Source organism: Trachypithecus francoisi, unplaced genomic scaffold (genome assembly GCF_009764315.1).
Source record: "Trachypithecus francoisi isolate TF-2019V2 unplaced genomic scaffold, Tfra_2.0 Lachesis_group6, whole genome shotgun sequence".
Classification (NCBI taxonomy): domain Eukaryota; kingdom Metazoa; phylum Chordata; class Mammalia; order Primates; family Cercopithecidae; genus Trachypithecus; species Trachypithecus francoisi.
This window is the reverse complement of record NW_022681471.1, coordinates 13,754,568-13,775,861: the sequence shown is the minus strand read 5'-3', so window position 1 is coordinate 13,775,861 and position 21,294 is coordinate 13,754,568. Positions and strand designations below refer to the sequence as shown.

Sequence of the window (21,294 nt, the reverse complement as noted above, 5' to 3'; positions counted from 1 at the left end):
TATTTAGAAGTGCTTTAAAAGTTATTATATAAGGGGTTTGGGACTATCATTTTAGTGTTGATTTCTTAGTGCTCATATTGTGTTTTAGGTCTCTTATGAATAGCCTATGCCTGATTCTCTTTTCTTCGTAGGTCATTAATTTCTTACAAATCTGTAATATTTTTTCAGAAGGCCCAACTTCAGGACTTTGTATTATTTACCTTGCCTGCTTCCCAGCACTTTTATCATGGACACACCTCTGGAGCTGAAGTGGGTAACACTGCATGCTTCTGAACTGAGAACCCAGCACGTCATTTGCTTCACTGCTTCAGCTGCTTCAGACTCCTTTCTGTTTCCAGTCCAAAAAGATGTTAAATCTTGTCTTTGAACCCAGCTATATTTTTTGCTCTTCTCCTTTTATACACTATCTTTCATTTCTTTGTATTTAGAGTAGAAGGCTGAGTTAATTTGAATTTCCATGTCTCGTAGTTTTAAAACATGTACTCCTCTGTGAAGAGGAAGAACTGGAGTAGCACCCTCACTTCCCAGCCAAACCGCCCCTCCACCCCAGAAAAACACAATAGTATGTGTACATACATGGTCTCAATTAATCCTTTATTTTGAATACACACCTTCTTTATGCAATATTGAAAATTCCTGGCCGGGCGCGGTGGCTCAAGCCTGTAATCCCAGCACTTTGGGAGGCCGAGACGGGCGGATCACGAGGTCAGGAGATCGAGACCATCCTGGCTAACACAGTGAAACCCCGTCTCTACTAAAAATACAAAAACTAGCTGGGCGAGGTGGCGGGCGCCTGTAGTCCCAGCTACTCGGGAGGCTGAGGCAGGAGAATGGCGTAAACCCGGGGGGCGGAGCTTGCAGTGAGCTGAGATCCGGCCACTGCACTCCAGTCCGGGCGACAGAGCGAGACTCCGCCTCAAAAAAAAAAAAAAAAAAAAAGAAAATTCCTCTTTGCTTTATGGTCACACAGTATAATACTTACAGGAATATTGCCCTCTGTTTTTGGACCCTTCAGAGGTTATTATTCCCAAAGAAAATGAATACTACTTTGCCTTGTGTTCAATATTTTTGATATTACTTTTTTAAAATTTCAATTTTCCAGTATAAAACTGAAGGTCACACTGCCTGTTGATAACCAGCTTGTTCAAGTAACAGTGAACCATAAGGCCAAACAGAATTGATTAGAAATTGGCAGTCCTCTCTGCATCCTAAGCACTTATCCAGAGATTTAGTGAGAGCTAATCACTTCACTGAAAAAACAGATAAAATTATAAAGATCCACTTTACATTTGGTAAGCATATTGATAGTAATTAGATGAGAATAATAAAGCTAACTAACTGCATTATTCTAAGCATATTTTATTTTATTTTATTTTTAAGGTTTTGGGAGGTCCAAATACAGCTCTGTTATATGGATAATATTGTTTAGTGGTGAAGTCTGGGATTTTAGTGTACACATCGCCTGAATATTGTACACTGTACCCAATAGGTAGTATTTGATGCCTTATCCCCTTCCCACTATCCCACCTTTCAGAGTCTCCAACCTCTATTATTCCACAGTGTATGTCCATGTGTATTCATTGTTTAGTCCCCACTTATAAGTGAGAATGTGTAGTTTTTGACTTTCTGTTTCTGAGTCATTTCACTTAAGATTAATGGCATCCAGTTCCGTCCATGTTGCTGCAAAAGACATGATTTCACTTTTTTATGGGTGAGTAGTGTTTCAGAGGGTGTGTGTGTGTGTGTGTGTATGTGTGTATGTATGTGTATATATGTATGTGTGTGTGTGTGTGTGTATATATATATATATAAATCCTTTATTTTGACTACACACCCTCTTTATGCAATATTGAAAATTCCTCTTTGCTTTATGGTCACACAGTATAATACTTACAGGAACATTGCCCTCTGTTTTTGGACCCTTCAGAGGTTATACATATGTATATACACACACACACGCACACACACACACACATATATATACACACACACACACACACACATACATCCAGTCATCCATTGGTTGATTCCATGACTTTGCTATTGTGATTAGTGCTGTGATAAACATATGATCACAGATGTCTTTTTGATATAATAATATTTTTTCCTTTGGGTAGATGTGCAGTAGTGGGTTGCTGGATTGAATGGTAGTTATATGAGAAATCTCCACACTGTTTTCCATAGTGGCAGTACTAATTTATATTCCCACCCACAGTATAGAAGCATTGCCTTTTCTTCACATGTATGCCAACATCTATTGTTTTTTAACTTTTTAATAATGGCCATTCTGGCTGGTGTAAAGTGATATTTTATTGTGGTTTAAATTTACATTTCTGATGATTAATGATGTTGAGCATTTTTTCATCTGTTTGTTGGCCACATATACATATTCTTTTGAAAAATATCTGTTCGTATCCTTTGCCCACTTTTTAATGGGGTTATTTTTTTTTTCTTGTTGAGTTGTTTGTGTTCCTTGTAGATACTGGATATTAGCCATTTGTTGGATGCATTGTTCAGAAATATTTTTCCCTGTCCTGTAGGATGTTAAGCATATTTTAATGAATAGTAAGAATCTAGGTCTTAGCCTAAGGGAGGCATTGAAGAGTTGTGTCTCCTCTACTAGTGACCATGACTGAGAGTAGTGGTTACATGCTTTATACTGAACCATGCCTGAATATTCTTTCCACCACGGTCCTATCCACAGAAGTTTTTTTTGTTTTGTTTTGTTTTTTGTTGTTTTTTTTAAGATTCTTCTGTCCTTATTCATGAGCGCATAAGAAGCTCAGTAAAATTCTGTGCATATCACCATCTATCATTATCCAATGTTACTCTTCTGTAGCATTGTCCTTGTTCTCTCCAGAATCTTACCTACCTGGTTGATGCAGAGCCATAAGATCTTGGCTAGTGTATTAGTCCATTCTCACTGCTATAAAGACTTGAGGCTCTGTAATTTATAAAGGAAAAAGTTTTAATTGACTCACAGTTCTGCATGGCTGGGGAGGCCTCATGAAACTTATAATCATGGCGGAAGGTGGAGGAGAAGCAAAGGCACATCTCACATGGCAGCAGGCGAGAGTGAGTGTGTGTCAGTGCAGGAAAACCTACCATTTATAAAATCATCAGATCTCATGAGAATTCACTCACTATCACAAGAATAGCATGGGAGAAACTGCCCCCATAATCCAATCACTTCCCACCAGGTACCTCCATAACACCTGGGGATTAAAATTAAGATGAGATTAGGGTGGGAACACGAAACCTAACCATATCTGCTTGTCATCTAAATTTGAAGTCAGCACAGGTCTATGCTGAAAACTTAGTCAAATGGTGTACTCCACAGTCTTATACTTGTGGTTTTCAAAACTGATGTGGCCAAAGCTTAGTGGATCACCTTGTTCCTTTAATCCTGTACTTCTGTAACCCATTATGCAGAATATGTGATTTCTAATAAATCTGTATTTAAACAGACAATTACCGAACACAAGAAAATATAAATGAAAAAGGGTTATGAACTAAAGTTGTATTTTGAGGGGGTGCACAGAAAATATATACACAACTAATATAGCCCTAAGTTTATCAAATATAAAATCAATTGTGCAATAACTCGTATCTCAGGGGGATATATTGTCTTTTTTAGTAAGAACTGCCTTGTTCTGAATTAATTAGGCTTGATGATGCTTGCTCGGGCTGCTAAACACAAATTTTTCAAAGAAATCTTGTAGTCATAAAAATGCTCATTATATATCATATTTGAGGCTGGAGTTTTTAGAACACCAGACTATTGAAGTTTCTAAAACCAAGGATCAAACTCTACTTACAGTAATGCTTTTGCTACTTAGCCCCCATATGATAATGCCACCTGAACCTCTGAGGAGTTAACCTTAAGCTAGATCATATATTCTGTATATTTTGGCCTGGAAGTTTTTATATTGTTTTCAAACAAGTTTTACTGAACCTGGTGCTTATTTTTTCTGCTTCTTCACGACTTCTGCTTATTTCTTTTTCCCCATTTGTGTAGGGACACTAGCTGAGGTAAATATACAGGACTTAAATTTGTAAAGTTCAGGTTATATTTCTCTTACAACTTTAGTTTCCTTGAAAAACCTATGTGGATCTTTCAGCTAATGAGTGTAAAGTCACTAAGCTCTAAAGCTATGCCATTCTCCTTGTGGATAAACTTATTATTTGGCTAGTAGAAATGAGGCACATATTAATGTTTCAATATTAAGGGGTCTGCTTGATAGTAAACACAGGGAGTTAGCAACATTCATTTCTAGCCAAATAGGTACTCAACAAATATTTGCTGAATGAATGGATTATCATAAATTCTTCTAAAACTTGATAAAACTTCTTCAACTTTTTAGTACCATATTTGTCAACACCAGAGGGAAAAAGGGATAATAATTTCTGACATTTACAAGTATTATGGGACAACTTAGAGCAGAGGTCAGCAAGCTGCATTCCTCAGCTAAATGCAGCCTGCTGCCTATTTCTGTATGGTTTGTGAGCTTTGAGCTAACAATTGTTTTTACCTTTTTAAATGGTTGAAACAAAAAATCAAAGAAGGACAGTATTTTGTGATATGTGAAAATTATGTAAGATTCCAATTTTAATGCCCATAAAAAAGCTTTATTGCAACACAACCACATTCATTCGTTCATTCATTTACACACTGCTTTTGAAACGCAAAGACAGAGCTGTGTAGTTACAACAGAGGCCATGTGAACCAGAAAGCCTAAAACATTTACTATGTGGCTCTTTACAGAAAAAAAAAAAAAATATGTTTGCCAGACCCTGACTTAAAGGATTGATGAAATGGTTTTCATAAATAAATCTACTAGGGGAAAAACAGTGCTGTGTAAGTACAAAAGTGTTACAACTGTTTCATTTCTAAATATGTTGCTATTATTTCTGAGCTATTTGCTTGTGGGCCTTATGGTAACAAGTGCTAATGCACAAGAATAGGATGATAACTCCTACCATAATTGTCCACATTCATAGAAAGCTACAGGTATAGCTGCAGCCAGATGTTAAAGAATGGAAACTGAAATGAAAATGTAAAATCTTTACTGAAAAAATGGTAGAAATAACACAAGAATTGCACCAATTACCTGATAAGAAGCATAGGCAAAAAAAATTGTCTTTACATGTGTGTAATCCCTGGGATGGATTTCTAATAGCCTCACAAAAAGCTCACAGAATTTTACAAGACTATAAAACAGTTTCTCTTTTAAGGCAAGAATCCTAACTTTTAAAAATTTTCATAACAACATCAACCAGTATTAACAACTACTCATATATAAAATATTGGCAATTTATTTACAATTATATATAAGCTTTAGTGAGATGTTTATATACCTATGGGGTAAGTGTGTAGAGCGTTAAATCAATGGTAGAGGAGGGAAACAAGTGACATATCAAATTTTGAATAATGTAAGTAAAATCGCACAATTTTAAGACTATATCCATTTTAGGGCTAAAAGCTTACAACATAGGCTGTGTTAAAACAGCACAAATGGAAGTGAAGTTTAATTAATGGAGTTCATTTAACTAATGTAGACAATAAAACCAGGTATTTCACTGCTTGAATGGGATTACATTTTGGCAGTTATATAGTTAATTTGATTCATTGTGATTTGTAAATTGGATCATTCAGAGTCCAAAGTGAAATGGTGATTTAAATGCAGCCCAATGGCCTTTAGGGATATAATCAATTCTTTAGAATTCCTCTGAAGAATTAAGTTTTATCCTAATTACTCACCAGGAGAATTAACCCGAATTTTGAAGCATTTGGCTAGGCAAAAAAATAATAATAATAATGAAAATAAACCTGGGCCTTCCATTTAGAAAAAAAAAAACCATCCAGGGAAAAATCTTTGGGAAAATTTGAGCCCATTAACAACAGGCCTGAACCCTGTTTTCTTGATTTTAAAAAGTATCCTATAATTATATAGGTTCATGGAATTAGTGGATCCATTCACTTGTTTATTTAGTAAATATTTATAAAAATCCTACTATTTAATACATGCCAAGTACTTTTGAAGCCACTGGGAATACAGAGGTGAACAAGTTGACAAGAAAAAAGGTTCCCTGTCTTCTTGGAGCTCACATGCTTGTGGAGAAAAAATAGAGGATAATTGTGATTTAAAAAATAATTTCAGGTAGGAAAAAATTCTATGTAATAAACAGAGTAATTAGAGGGAGACTGAGATGAGGAGCACTACTCCTGCTAGTGTGGACGGAGAAGACCTTCCTGAGGAGGTGGCTTTTGAGCTAAGACCTGAAAGATGGGAAAGATGAATGATGGGGAGATCTTAGAGAAGACACATTCAAATACATAACGTTAACTCTAACGTGGAAGCAGAGTCCATCCCAGAGACTATTTCATTATGCTCAACATCGAAACTCAACCTATATTTATGACCAATCTCAGAAACATCTTTGAGGGACAATTATGCCATGGACTTATTACATCATTATGTGTGTTATATCATAATTAACATTATATTATCCACTGAAGTTAAGATATATTTTCACACATATTCCATTTTAATCTCATGGAGTGTGGGTACTATTAATATCCCTACTTTGTAGAAAAGAAGACTTGGGGTTCAAGGAGATCAGGTAATTTGCCCAAGGTCGCCGAGAAAACAGTTCAGTAATTGCAGAGATAGGGCCTTGAAGCCAGACTTTTTACCTAAATATCCAAATTGCTCATTTTATTACACTATTCGATCTTAAACGATAACTGTAATTATAAGATAAGATTCTGAATAATAATTAGTATCCACAACAGACAACATATTTGTGTCCAATAAAGTAAGACTCTTTAATATTCTATTTTAGAAAAAGTATTCAGAATAGAATTTTTAGTCTCAACTTTCATGATGGCTTATGATCAAAATAGAGGATGTGATTGATTTTATATAGTTTCACATATGATATTCATATTTGATTTTTAAATATTTAATTGTGGGGGGCGGAGCAAGATGGCCAAATAGGAACAGCTGCAGTCTCCAACTCCCAGCACGTGTGACACAGAAAACCGGTGATTTCTGCATATTCAACTGAGGTACTGGGGTCATCCATCTCACTGGGGAGTGCCCAACAATTGGTGCTGGTCAGCTGCTGCAGCCCAACCAGCGAGAGCTGAAGCAGAGCGAGGCATTGCCTCACCTGGGAAGCACAAGGGGGAAGGGAATCCCTTTTCCTAGCCAGGGGAACTGAGACACACAACACCTGGAAAATCGGGTAATTCCCACCCCAATACTGCGCTTTAAGCAAACGGGCATACCAGGAGATTATACCCACACCTGGCCGGGAGGGTCCCACGGCCACAGAGCCTCCCTCATTGCTAGCACAGCAGTCTGCTATCTAACCAAAACGACAGCAGCGAGGCTGGGGGAGGGGCGCCCGCCATTGCTGAGGCTTAAGTAGGTAAACAAAGCCACTGGGAAGCTCGAACTGGGTGGAGCTCACAGCAGCTCAAGGAAACCTGCCTGTCTCTGTAGACTCCACCTCTGGAGACAGGGCACAGCTAAACAACAAAAGGGGAAGCAGCAGAGGCTTGTGCAGACGCGAACGACTCTGTCTGACAGCTTTGAAGAGAGCACTGGATCTCCAAACACGGAGGGTGAGATCTGAGAACGGACAGACTGCCTGCTCAAGTGAGTCTCTGACCCTGAGTAGCCTAACTTGGAGACATCCCCCACTAGGGCAGTCTGACACCCCACACCTCACAGGGTGGAGTACACCCCTGAGAGGAAGCTTCCAAAGTAAGAATCAGACAGGTATACTCGCTGTTCAGCAATATTCTATCTTCTGCAACCTCTGCTGCTGATACCCAGGCAAACAGGGTCTGGAGTGGACCTCAAGCAATCTCCAACAGACCTACAGCTGAGGGTCCTGACTATTAGAAGGAAAACTATCAAACAGGAAGAACCCTATACCAAAACCCCATCAGTACGTCACCATCATCAAAGACCAGAGGCAGATACAAACACGAAGATGGGGAAGAAGCAGGGCAGAAAAGCAGGAAATTCAAAAAATAAGAGCAATCTCCCCCTGCAAAGGAGCGCAGCTCATCGCCAGCAACGGATCAAAGCTGGTAAGAGAATGACTTTGACGAGATGAGAGAAGAAGGCTTCAGTCCATCAAACTTCTCAGAGCTAAAGGAGGAATTACATACCCAGCGCAAAGAAACTAAATATCTTGAAAAAAGAGTGGAAGAATTGAGAGCTAGAATAATTAATGCAGAGAAGGTCATAAATGAAATGACAGAGATGAAAACCATGACATGAGAAATACGTGACAAATCCACAAACTTCAGTAACCGACTCGATCAACTGGAAGAAAGAGTATCAGCGATTGAGGATAAATTGAATGAAATGAAGCGAGAAGAGAAACAAAGAAAAAGAAGAAAAAGAAATGAACAAAGCCTGCAAGAAGTATGGGATTATGTAAAAAAACCAAATCTACATCTGATTGGGGTGCCTGAAAGTGAGGGGGAAAATGGAACCAAGTTGGAAAACACTCTTCAGGATATCATCCAGGAGAACTTCCCCAACCTAGTAGGGCAGGCCAACAATCAAATTCAGGAAATACAGAGAACACACAAAGATTCCTCGAGAAGAGCAACTCCAAGACACATAATGGCCAGATTCACCAAAGTTGAAATGAAGGAAAAAATCTTAAGGGCAGCCAGAGAGAAAGGTCGGGTTACCCACAAAGGGAAGCCCATCAGACTTAACAGCAGACCTCTCGGCAGAAACTCTACAAACCAGAAGGGAGTGGGGGCCAATATTCAACGTTCTTAAAGAAAAGAATTTTCAACCCAGAATTTCATATCCAGCCAAACTAAGTTTCATCAGTGAAGGAGAAATAAAATCCTTTACAGATAAGCAAATGCTTAGAGATTTTGTCACCACCAGGCCTGCCTTACAAGAGACCCTGAAGGAAGCCCTAAACATGGAAAGGAACAACCGGTACCAGCCATTGCAAAAACATGCCAAAATGTAAAGACCATCGAGGCTAGGAAGAAACTGCATCAACTAACGAGCAAAATAACCAGTTAATATCATAATGGCAGGATCAAGTTCACACATAACAATATTAACCTTAAATGTTAATGGACTAAATGCTCCAATTAAAAGACACAGACTGGCAAACTGGATAAAGAGTCAAGACCCATCAGTCTGCTGTATTCAGGAGACCCATCTCACATGCAGAGAAATACATAGGCTCAAAATAAAGGATGGAGGAAGATCTACCAAGCAAATGGAGAACAAAAAAAAGCAGGGTTGCAATCCTAGTCTCTGATAAAACAGACTTTAAACCATCAAAGATCAAAAGAGACAAAGAAGGCCATTACATAATGGTAAAGGGATCAATTCAACAGGAAGAGCTAACTATCCTAAATATATATACACCCAATACAGGAGCACCCAAATTCATAAAGCAAGTCCTTAGAGACCTACAAAGAGACTTAGACTCCCATACAATAATAATGGGAGACTTCAACACTCCACTGTCAACATTAGACACATCAACGAGACAGAAAGTTAACAAGGATATTCAGGAATTGAACTCAGCTCTGCACCAAGCGGACCTAATAGACATCTATAAAACTCTCCACCCCAAATCAACAGAATATACGTTCTTCTCAGCACCACATCGCACTTATTCTGAAATTGACCACATAATTGGAAGTAAAGCACTCCTCAGCAAATGTAAAAAAAACAGAAATTATAACAAACTGTCTCTCAGACCACAGTGCAATCAAACTAGAACTCAGGACTAAGAAACTCACTCAAAACTGCTCAACTACATGGAAACTGAACAACCTGCTCCTGAATGACTACTGGGTACATAACGAAATGAAAGCAGAAAGAAAGATGTTCTTTGAAACCAATGAGAACAAAGACAACATACCAGAATCTCTGGGACATTTAAAGCAGTGTGTAGAGGGAAATTTATAGCACTAAATGCCCACAAGAGAAAAGGAAAGATCTAAAATTGACACTCTAACATCACAATTAAAAGAACTGGAGAAGCAAGAGCAAACACATTCAAAAGCTAGCAGAAGGCAAGAAATAACTAAGATCAGAGCAGAACTGAAGGAGATAGAGACACAAAAAACCCTCCAAAATATCAATGAATCCAGGAGTGGTGTTTTGAAAAAATCAACAAAATTGACAGACCGCTAGCAACACTAATAAAGAAGAAAAGAGAGAAGAATCAAATAGACGCAATAAAAAATGATAAAGGGGATATCACCACGGACCCCACAGAAATACAAACTACCATCAGAGAATACTATAAATACCTCTATGCAAATAAACTAGAAAATCTAGAAGAAATGGATAATTTCCTGGACACTTACACTCTTCCAAGACTAAACCAGGAAGAAGTTGAATCCCTGAATAGACCAATAGCAGGCTCTGAAATTGAGGCAATAATTAATAGCCTACCAACCAAAAGAAGTCCAGGACCAGATGGATTCACAGCTGAATTCTACCAGAGGTACAAGGAGGAGCTGGTACCATTCCTTCTGAAACTATTCCAATCATAGAAAAGAGGGAATCCTCCCTAACTCATTTTATGAGGCCAACATCATCCTGATACCAAAGCCTGGCAGAGACACAACAAAAAAAGAGAATTTTAGACCAATATCCCTGATGAATCGATGCAAAATCCTCAATAAAATACTGGCAAACCGGGTTCAGCAGCACATCAAAAAGCTTATCCACCATGATCAAGTGGCTTCATCCCTGGGATGCAAGGCTGGTTCAACATTCGCAAATCAATAAACATAATCAGCATATAAACAGAACCAAAGACAAGAACCACATGATTTTCTCAATAGATGCAGAAAAGGCTTTTGACAAAATTCAACAGCCCTTCATGCTAAAAAACTCAATAAATTCGGTATTAATGGAACGTACCTCAAATAATAAGAGCTATTTATGACAAACCCACAGCCAATATCATACTGAATGGCAAAAACTGGAAAAATTCCCTTTGAAAACTGGCACAAGACAGGGATGCCCTCTCTCACCACTCCTATTCAACATAGTGTTGGAAGTTCCGGCTAGGGCAATCAGGCAAGAGAAAGAAATCAAGGGTATCCAGTTAGGAAAAGAAGAAGTCAAATTGTCCCTGTTTGCAGATGACATGATTGTATATTTAGAAAACCCCATTGTCTCAGCCCAAAATCTCCTTAAGCTGATAAGCAACTTCAGCAAAGTCTCAGGATACAAAATTAATGTGCAAAAATCACAAGCATTCTTATACACCAGTAACAGACAAGCAGAGAGCCAAATCATGAATTAACTTACATTCACAATTGCTTCAAAGAGAATAAAATACCTAGGAATCCAACTTACAAGGGATGTAAATGACCTCTTCAAGGGGAACTACAAACCATTGCTCAGTGAAATAAAAGAGGACACTAACAAATGGAAGAACATACCATGCTCATGGATAGGAAGAATCAATATCGTGAAAATGGCCATACTGCCCAAGGTTATTTATAGATTCAATGCCTTCCCCATCAAGCTACCAATGAGTTTCTTCACAGAATTGGAGAAATCGGCTTTAAAGTTCATATGGAACCACAAAAGAGCCCGCATTGCCAAAACAATCCTAAGTCAAAAGGACAAAGCTGGAGGTATCACGCTACCTGACTTCAAACTATACTACAAGGCTACAGTAACCAAAACAGCATGGTACTGGTACCAAAACAGAGATATAGACCAATGGAACAGAACAGAGTCCTCAGAAATAATACCACACATCTACAGCCATCTGATCTTTGACAAACCTGACAAAAACAAGAAATGGGGAAAGGATTCCCTATTTAAAAATGGTGCTGGGAAAATTGGCTAGCCATAAGTAGAAAGCTGAAACTGGATCCTTTCCTTACTCCTTATACGAAAATTAATTCAAGATGGATTAGAGACTTAAATGTTAGACCTAATACCATAAAAACCCTAGAAGAAAACCTAGGTAGTACCATTCAGGAAATAGGCATGGGCAAGGACTTCATGTCTAAAACACCAAAAGCAACGGCAGCAAAAGCCAAAATAGACAAATGGGATCTAATTAAACTAAAGAGCTTCTGCTCATCATCACTGGCCATCAGAGAAATGCAAATCAAAACCACAATGAGATACCATCTCATACCAGTTAGAATGGCAATCATTCAAAAGTCAGGAAACAACTGGTGCTGGAGAGGATGTGGGAAATAGGAACACTTTACACTGTGGTGGGATTGTAAACTAGTTCAACCATTATGGAAAACAGTATGGCGATTCCTCAAGGATCTAGAACTAGATGTACCATATGACCCAGCCATCCCACTACTGGGTATATACCCAAAGGATTATAAATCATGCTGCTATAAAGACACATGCACACGTATGTTATTGAGGCACTATTCTCAATAGCAGAGACTTGGAATCAACCCAAATGTCCATCTGTGACAGACTGGATAAGAAATGTGGCACATATACACCATGTAGTATTATGCAGCCATAAAAAAGGATGAGTTTGTGTCCTTTGTAGGGACATGGATGCAGCTGGAAACCATCATTCTAAGCAAACTATCACAAGAAGAGAAAACCAAACACCGCATGTTCTCACTCATAGGTGGGAACTGAACCATGACATCACTTGGACTCGGGAGGGAGAACATCACACATCGGGGCCTGTCCTGGGGAGGGGGATGGGGGAGGATTGCATTGGGAGTTATACCTGATGTAAATGACGAATTGATGGGTGCTGACGAGTTGATGGGTGCAGCGCACCAACATGGCACAGTTGTGCATATGTAACAAGTCTGCACGTTATGCACATGTACCCTAGAACTTAAAGTATAATAAAAAAAAAAAAAAAAGGAAGCCAGACAGAAAAGAAAATATATATAGCTCTGCTTATACGAAGTTCTAGAAAAGTCAAAATTTATGGTGGTAAAAATGAAAACACTATTTTCCTTGAATAGTGATGATTGACAGGAAGAGAGTATGAGAACACATTTTGTGGTAATAAATATGTTCTATATATTGATTGTAGTGATATTTACATAGATATAAACATTTGTCAAAACTTATTGAATCATATACTTAAAATTTTTGCATTTTATACTCATTGTATATAAATTATTTCTCAATTTTAATAAAAAATTTTAGAATCTAAAAATAAATAAATATTTAATTGTGTATATTAAATTTTAAATGTTTAATTAAATTTATATTTAATTTTTACTTCCTCTTTTAAAGCAATTCAGATTTGTAAATAACATTGCTGTTGACTTGTTTTTAGAAGAGTTGTCCTTTGAAAAGAAAATTAGTCATAATGTAAAATTGCAATTAGATGGGGGTTTGTTTGGTTTGCTTTTTGTTCTGTTTTGGTTATAAGCTTTTCCAGCACTGATGCTAAAATGCTCACCTGTGCTAGCCTGGACTTGTGGGATATTGATTGACTTTATGTCCATAGTAAAGTAGTGCAGATCATCTTATGTGCAAAACACATTGGCTAAGGTTGACAGGATTTTCATTTTCCATTCACAGATGTAAAGCATTTCAGTAGAACACAAACCTCAGCATAACAAACTCAGCAATTTATGAGAAGCACACAGCTCTGCTTACCTTTCATTTGTCAAAAGTTGATGAGAAACATCTATATTGCTTGTTCAATCTGTTAATTGTACGTTTTCATCCAAGCTGAACTGACAAGCTAAGATCTGTCCACTCATATTAGTCTGTAGGGATATGCTTGTCAATAAGGCCTTTAAAGTTCCATACATGTTACCTATAACTCAAGTAATTCTTTATAAAGCAATATTGAAAGGTTATCGATACTTTAAGATTACAATTGCGGTACCCCTAGATGAAAAATAAGGTACAAATTTCAAAGACTGCAGTTTCATAATTTCTACGGTTCGTAATTTAATTAATTTTAATGGATTAATATTAACTTTGAGGAAGGAGTTAGGAAATTTACCATAAAAAATATTATGCTTGCTTTTAATTAATTTTTAAGTTACTCAAATTCTACAAACATTTTGGGGAGTTTGCATAACTAATATTGTGAGTTTAGATATTTCCTCTCCAAATAGGACCCCAACAATGCTTCCAAATAGACATTTTAATATTGTAAATTTTTTAATTCAACATAATATAAAAAAATAAAAATGGAGTTGATGGCTCTTGGTCTCAGTGTGGCAATGTAACCAGAAACTAAACAAATGCTCTCAAGCCAAATCATTATGGTAAAGTTGAATATCTGAGTTCCATGAACCTATTTGTTGGATCATCAAACGTATGTTGGAGTGATAAAATTCATTGTCCTACCACTGGTCATAATCTGAGTATCTTCAGCACAATTCACTGCCTTGAATCATTCTGGTTTTAAGTTAAGCATAGAAAACAGATATCATTAAATTTAAATTATCTGAGTTCTTATGGTTTAAAGCAAAACTTTGAGTTTTCTCTGGACTACGTTAAAGTTAACTAATACTGAATTTGATCCTTGCTGTTTTTAAATTTTTTTATTATACTTTAACTTCTGGGATACATCTGCAGAAAGTGCAGGTTTGTTACATAGATGTACCCGTGCCACAATGGTTTGCTGTACCCATCAACCATCATCTACATTAGGTATTCCTCCTACTGCTATCCCTTCCCTTGTCCCCACCCCCGATAGGCCCCGGTGTGTGATGTTCCCCTCCCTGTGTCCATGTGTTCTCATTGTTCATTTCCCACTTATAAGTGAGAACATGCGGTGTTTGGTTTTCTGTTCCTGTGTTAGTTTGCTGAGAATGATGGTTTCAGCTTCATCCATGTCCCTGCAAAGGACATGAATTCATCCTTTTTATGGCTGCTTAGTATTCCATGGTGTAGATGTGTCACATTTTCTTTATCCAGTCTATCATTGATGGGCATTTGGGTTGGTTCCAAGTATTTGTTATTGTGAACAGTGCTGCAATAAACATACATGTGCATGTGTCATTATAGTAGAATGATTTATAATCCTTTGGGTATATACCCAGTAATGGGATTGCTGGGTCCAATGGTATTTCTGTTTCTAGATCCTTGAGGAATCTCCATACTGTCTTCCACAATGGTTGAACTAATTTGTACTCCCACCACCAGTGTAAAAGTTTCCTGTTTCTCCACATCCTCTCCAGCCTCTGTTGTTTCCTGACTTTTTAGTGTCACCATTCTACTGGCGTGAGATGGTATTTCATTGTGGTCTTGATTTGCATTTCTCTAATGACCAGTGATGATGAGCTTTTTTTCATATGTTTGTTCACTGCATAAATATCTTCTTTTGAGAAGTGTCTGTTCATATCCTTCAGCCACTTTTTGATGGGGTGGTTTTTTTCTTGTTAATTTCTTTATCTTCCTTGTAGATTTTGATATTAGCCCTTCGTCAGATAGATAGATTGCAAAAATTTTCTCCCATTCTGTAGGTTGCCTGTTCACTCTGATGATAGTTTCTTTTGTTGTACAGAAGTTCTCTAGTTTAATTAGATCCCATTTGTCAATTTTGGCTTTTGTTGTCATTCCTTTTGATGTCTTAGTCATGAAGTCTTTGCCCAGGCCTATGTCCTAAATGGTATTGCCTATGTTTTCCTCTATGGTTTTTATGGTTTTAGGTCTTATATTTAAGTCTTTAATCCATCTTGAGTTAAGTTTTGTATGAGGGTAAGGAAGGGGTCCAGTTTTAGTTTTCTGCATATGGCTAGCCAGTTTTCCCAACACCATTTATTAAATAGGAATATTTTCCCCATTGCTTGTTTCCGTCAGGTCTGTCAAAGATCAGATGGTTGTAGATGTGTGGCATTATTTCTGAGGCCTCTGTTCTGTTCCATTGGTCTATATCTTTGTTTTGGTACCAGTACCATGCTGTTTTGGTTACTGTAGCCTTGTAGTATAGTCTGAGGTCTGGTAATGTGATGCCTTCAGCTTTATTCTTTTTGCTTAGGATTGTCTTGGCTGTATAAAGGCTCTTTTTTTGGTTCCATGTGAATTTGAAGTAGTTTTTTCTAATTCTGTGAAGAAAGTCACTGGTAGCTTGATGGAGATAGCATTGAATCTGTAAATTACTTTGGGCAATATGGCCATTTTCAAGATATTGATTCTTCCTATCCATGAGCATGGAATGTTTTTCCAATTGTTTGTCTCCTCCCTTATTTCCTTGAGCAGTGGCTTGTAGTTCTCCTAGAAGAGGTCCTTCACATCCCTTATAAGTTTTATTTTTAGGTATTTTATTCTCTTTGTAATAATTGTGAATGGGAGTTCACTCATGATTTAGCTCTCCGTTTGTCTATTATTGGCATAGAGGAATGCTTGTGATTTTTACACATTGATTTTATATCCTGAGACTTCCCTGAAGTTGCTTATCAACTTAAGGAGATTTTGTGCTGAGACAATGGGGTTTTCTAAATAGACCATCATGTCATCTGCAAAGAGAGACAATTTGACTTTCTCTCTTCCTATTTGAATACCCTTTATTTCTTTCTCTTGCCTGGTTGCCCTGGCCAGAACTTCCAATACTAAGTTGAATAGCTTTAAAACCATGGTGATGTTGATGTTCTTCACATACATCTGCCCTTGTTTCTTTTAGGCACTAGCAACAAATGGAATTTTCAAGAGATTTTTATATACATCACAAGGTAGATAAAAACATTTTTGGAGGAACTATTTGTAAAGCTCAAATGCAGAAAAGTGCAAATTATAGAACATTCAAACTAAAAAGATGGTAGACCATGAGCTCCTTGAGAGGAGTATTTCTACTCCTTAGCTCTAGGTCTAGTGTATAACAGATGCTTAGTAAACAAGTGATGAGTAAGTAACCAGTATAACTTTTTAATTTTACTATTTTTGAAACCGAGGCCAAAAGAGTTAAATAATTTTATGTGGTTGCACAAACCAATGGTAGAAAAGAAATAAGAGAATTCTGGTCTCTTGAATCTCATTCTATGCAATGCTATTTCCTCTATAATACTATGTTTCCTCTAATTTATTTATGTTGTTTCCTCAATCCTCATTTCCAATGACTTGGGTTGAGTAGGTGAATGTTTTTTTAGGCTATGTTCCAATATAAGGTTTCACTCTCAAAACACAGAAAGTATAGGCACTAAACTAATGTATGTGCATTATCCTTTTAAGGTTAATAATGATTCTTCCAAGAGCAGATCAGTTCTTATTTGCTGTCACTATCATATGTTGAATCTCAGCAGTGACAACTGATACTAATGTACAGCATAGCCTTTTCTCATTAAAGAGCTAGTGAGCAACATAGGAACAAGAACATTTTCTTCTAAATTACCAAGTTGAGTTACTAGTTCTTATATATATCTGCTTCTATGACATACTTCATGATCCTTCAGGAAGTATCATCCTATTGATACACTGGGAGGGGGATTTCACAAGAGTTGCCAGATAAAATATAGGATGCCCAGTTACATTTCAACCCTAGATAAACAGTTAATTTTTTTAGTATAATTAGGTCACAAATGGGACTTATTTGCTAAATCTGGCAACCCTAGGTTATCTGTCATGCCTAAACACCCAAGGATGTCCCAATCTGCTGACAGCCTGCTCTTCATTGCTTGATTTTAGTAGTTGTGATTGCTTTGCTCACCAACCACTTTACAGTGTGTAGAGAATCTTCAGAGCATTATTGTGGGCCAGTTGCTAATGCTGGCAATTTACATGACCTGTTAAAGATTAGTGATGCAGGCATAAACAGAATCCCTTGCCCAGAGTCTTATGGGAGCTGGGACTAAGCCTTCCACCTTATTTGTCATCATATTCAAACATGTATCTCTTTTTGATATACATAAAAACTTATGTCCCTGAACTCCATTGAGAGTTTTATTTTCTGTAGCTTCTTTATGAAAATATTATATCTTTTCCATTTTATAAATATAAAATTATATTATGATGGTAAGCATGCTTTTTCAAGCCACACTTCATATAACACTACTCTAAAGAGTTTGAAATCCATCCCTAGAGAATAAGGCCTCCAGCTGAGAATCAGTGGTCTATGAGATACCAAAACAAATCAATGAGAAGTCAAGTACTCAAGTTACTCATTTTTCAATTATTTAAATTTATTTTTTCTAAATCAGTGTTACTCAAAGAGTGACTTTTTATGTAATAAAGGTTAAATAATAATTATATAATTATTTTAATGTCTATTTAAAATAATGGTTTTTCTATTTTTTTTTTTTAGTGATTAAAAATTTTAGTTTGGAATTCATTGGTTTACCTAAAAGTAAAGAAATAGTTTGCTTTCTATTAACTTCCAATTCCCCATCCCCTCTAAGTTGACCAGCCATTTGGACCTTTTGTGCGTAAGGCAGAAGATTACTGCATTTAAAGATGGCAGGCTACATACAAATCTGAAAAGCTTTTTATTGTGGTCCACAATTGTTACATTATAATATCTTGCATTTATTTCATGTATCCATTCAACATGGGGATATAACTATATTATTCCCATTTGGCAGATGAAGAAGCTAAAACTCAAAGTGAAGAGATGCCTCATTAAACTGTTGAGGATTAGATTATAATCTTATTGTAAATCTTAGCTTGTTTTTATTTTTATTGAATTAATTTTTATAATTACATTATTGCATATTTCTGTGCCTTAAGTGTCTATTGATATATGAACGATTAGATTTAAAGGAGGAAGATTTTATGAGAAGATGAATGTCCAGATAATTATAGCCCCAAGAAAGAAGCTTAGATAGATGTGTTATTCTTCTTATAGGTATTTGTTTAATTTTCATCCAAATGATAGGTTTAGCATCATTCCAAGAGATATTTAACAAAAATGTTTTGTATTGTATCATCCATTTGTGGATTTTAAGCTTGCTGAGGTATTGTAGTAGTCCAGAGTTTACACACTTAACCTGGTGAGACTGTTACCTGCTAATTAATTAGGGTTTATTGACTCTTTTCAAGTTGGATAACACAGTGACTCAGAAATCTTTCCCCCCTGATTTAGTCAACCTGAAATAAATATTAAACTTAAACTGATTTCTGAGATTATCACATTTTACTCAAATGTGAACTATCATTTGTCATATCCAGTCATATCTAGTCTTCTTAAATGAAGGAAAACACAAATTACATAGGTAATTTTTGGCAGAAGAGTATGAAAACACTATTTTACTATTTAATTCAGCACCCAATATTAGCACTTCATGTTAACAAAAGGCAGAAATGAATAATTAGGGTCTTCCATGGTTACTATAATATAAATTATACATTTTAAGGTTATTACAGATTAAAATATTCAGCACTGATTACTATTAAAATAAGTACTAAGATATTTATCAGATTCACTTTAAAATGCATAGTCTATCTTGAAACAAAATTTCTGCAGCAATAAAATTTAGATAAAATGTCAAAAATCCTAACCTAAAGCAATCATTTTGTAGTTAATCTTCATTTATGATTGCCCATCCCAATTTACCTAGACATTTTGATTTTTGACAATCAGTATAGTCTTCTCTGTTTGTCCTCATAAAATGTCTAAAAGGGTTATGAGCTGCTTTGGAGATGAGAACAATGAAATGCAGAAAAAATAAGTAACTTCACAAAGGACCTTTATAAAGCTTCTTCCTCAGCCAACACTAGATAGAACTGTAGCTATTGAATATTTTGGAGCTCTGTTTTACTGATGGCAAAACCATTCATAGAAAAAGTGAAACACTGCCATTACCTAGGCATAATGCCCAACTTTTAGGTACTTTAAAAACATCTGGTTGATTATTTTCACTTGTAAATCAGATAGTTGACAACCTTGTATACTTGTGTATGTATTTATAGAAAGTTAGAATGCCCTGTTACTCAATCGACTAGATACTGAATTACCTCAAGTAATACCCTTGAATTGTTTTGATATCATATACATACATTCTTGGTATTGTACTATATCAGCATTTTCATGTTTCCTTCCATTAACCTTCATTTAAATTGATTTTAAGTATAACAAAAGCTAATTCACATTAAATGTAATACACATTTGATTTGGAGTGAATTTTTTTTACAAATATAATTATTATGCTATCCTATGAATATCTAAGTCATTTCCAACTGAATATAGAAATTATTAAGGTATATATTAAATAAAACATTTTAGTTAAGTTATTAGAAACTATAGAACTGTCTCTGGGTATGGTGGTGTGATTAAGTTATTACAATTACATAATGCTTTTATTCTAAAGTACGATGCTAAATATATTTAACTTGAATGTCTACTTTAATATTTTAAAGTTCGAAGGAGTCAATTCACTTTTAGGTGGGTAGTCTCATTTTAGTGTTTGAAAGTGGGTAAGAATCTGTTCTTGTTTCTTTTTCTTTTCAAGTTTTCTTATTTTACTTTACTTTAAATTCCAGGATACGTGTGCAGGATGAGCAAGTTTTTTATATAGATGTACATGTGCCATGGTGGTTTGCTGTACCTATCAACCCATCATTTAGGTTTTAAGCCCCTCATGCATTAGGTATCTGTCCTAACGCTCTCCTTCCCCATGGCCCCCACCCCATGACAGGCCCCAGTGTGTGCCATTCCCCTAGCTGTGTCCATATGTTGTCATTGTTCAACTCCCACTTATGAGTGAGAACATGTGGTGTTTGGTTTTCTGTTCCTGTGTTAGTTTGCTGAGGATGATGGCTTCCGGTTTCATCCACATCCCTGCAAAGGACATGATCTCATTCTTTTTATTGGCTGCATAGTATTCCATGGTGTATATGTACCACACTTTTTTTCTAATCTATCATAGGTGGGCATTTGGGTTGGTTCCATGTCTTTACTATTGTAAATAGTGCTGCAATAAACATACGTGTGCATGTGTCTTTGTAGTAGAATAATTTATATTCTTTTGGGTATATACCCAGTAATTGGATTGCTGGGTCAAATTATATTCCTAGTTCTAGATCCCTGAGAAATTGCCACACTGTCTTCCACAACGGTTAAACTAATTTAAATTCCAACCAACAGTGTAAAAGCATTCCTATTTCTCCAAAGCCTCACCAGCGCCTATTGTTTCTTGACTTTTTAATAATTACCATTCTGACTGGCGTGAGATGTTATTTCATTGTGATTTTGATTTGCATTTCTCTAATGACCAGTGATGATGAGCTCTTTTCCATATGTCTGTTGTTGGCAACATAAATGTCTTCTTTTGAGAAGTGTCTTCTCATATCCTTTGCCCACTTTTCGATGGGATTGTTTGTTTCTTTTGGCAAATTTGTTTACAAATTTGTTGTAGAT

The 21,294-nt window shown here is 36.4% G+C and overlaps 1 protein-coding gene across 1 annotated transcript in view; it reads left to right on the top strand.

The window, feature by feature from the left end:
• The window catches only part of LOC117078438 (teneurin-1-like), a 348,633-nt gene that overhangs the window by 210,448 nt on the left and 116,891 nt on the right, over nt 1-21,294 (top strand). The window lies entirely within an intron of this gene.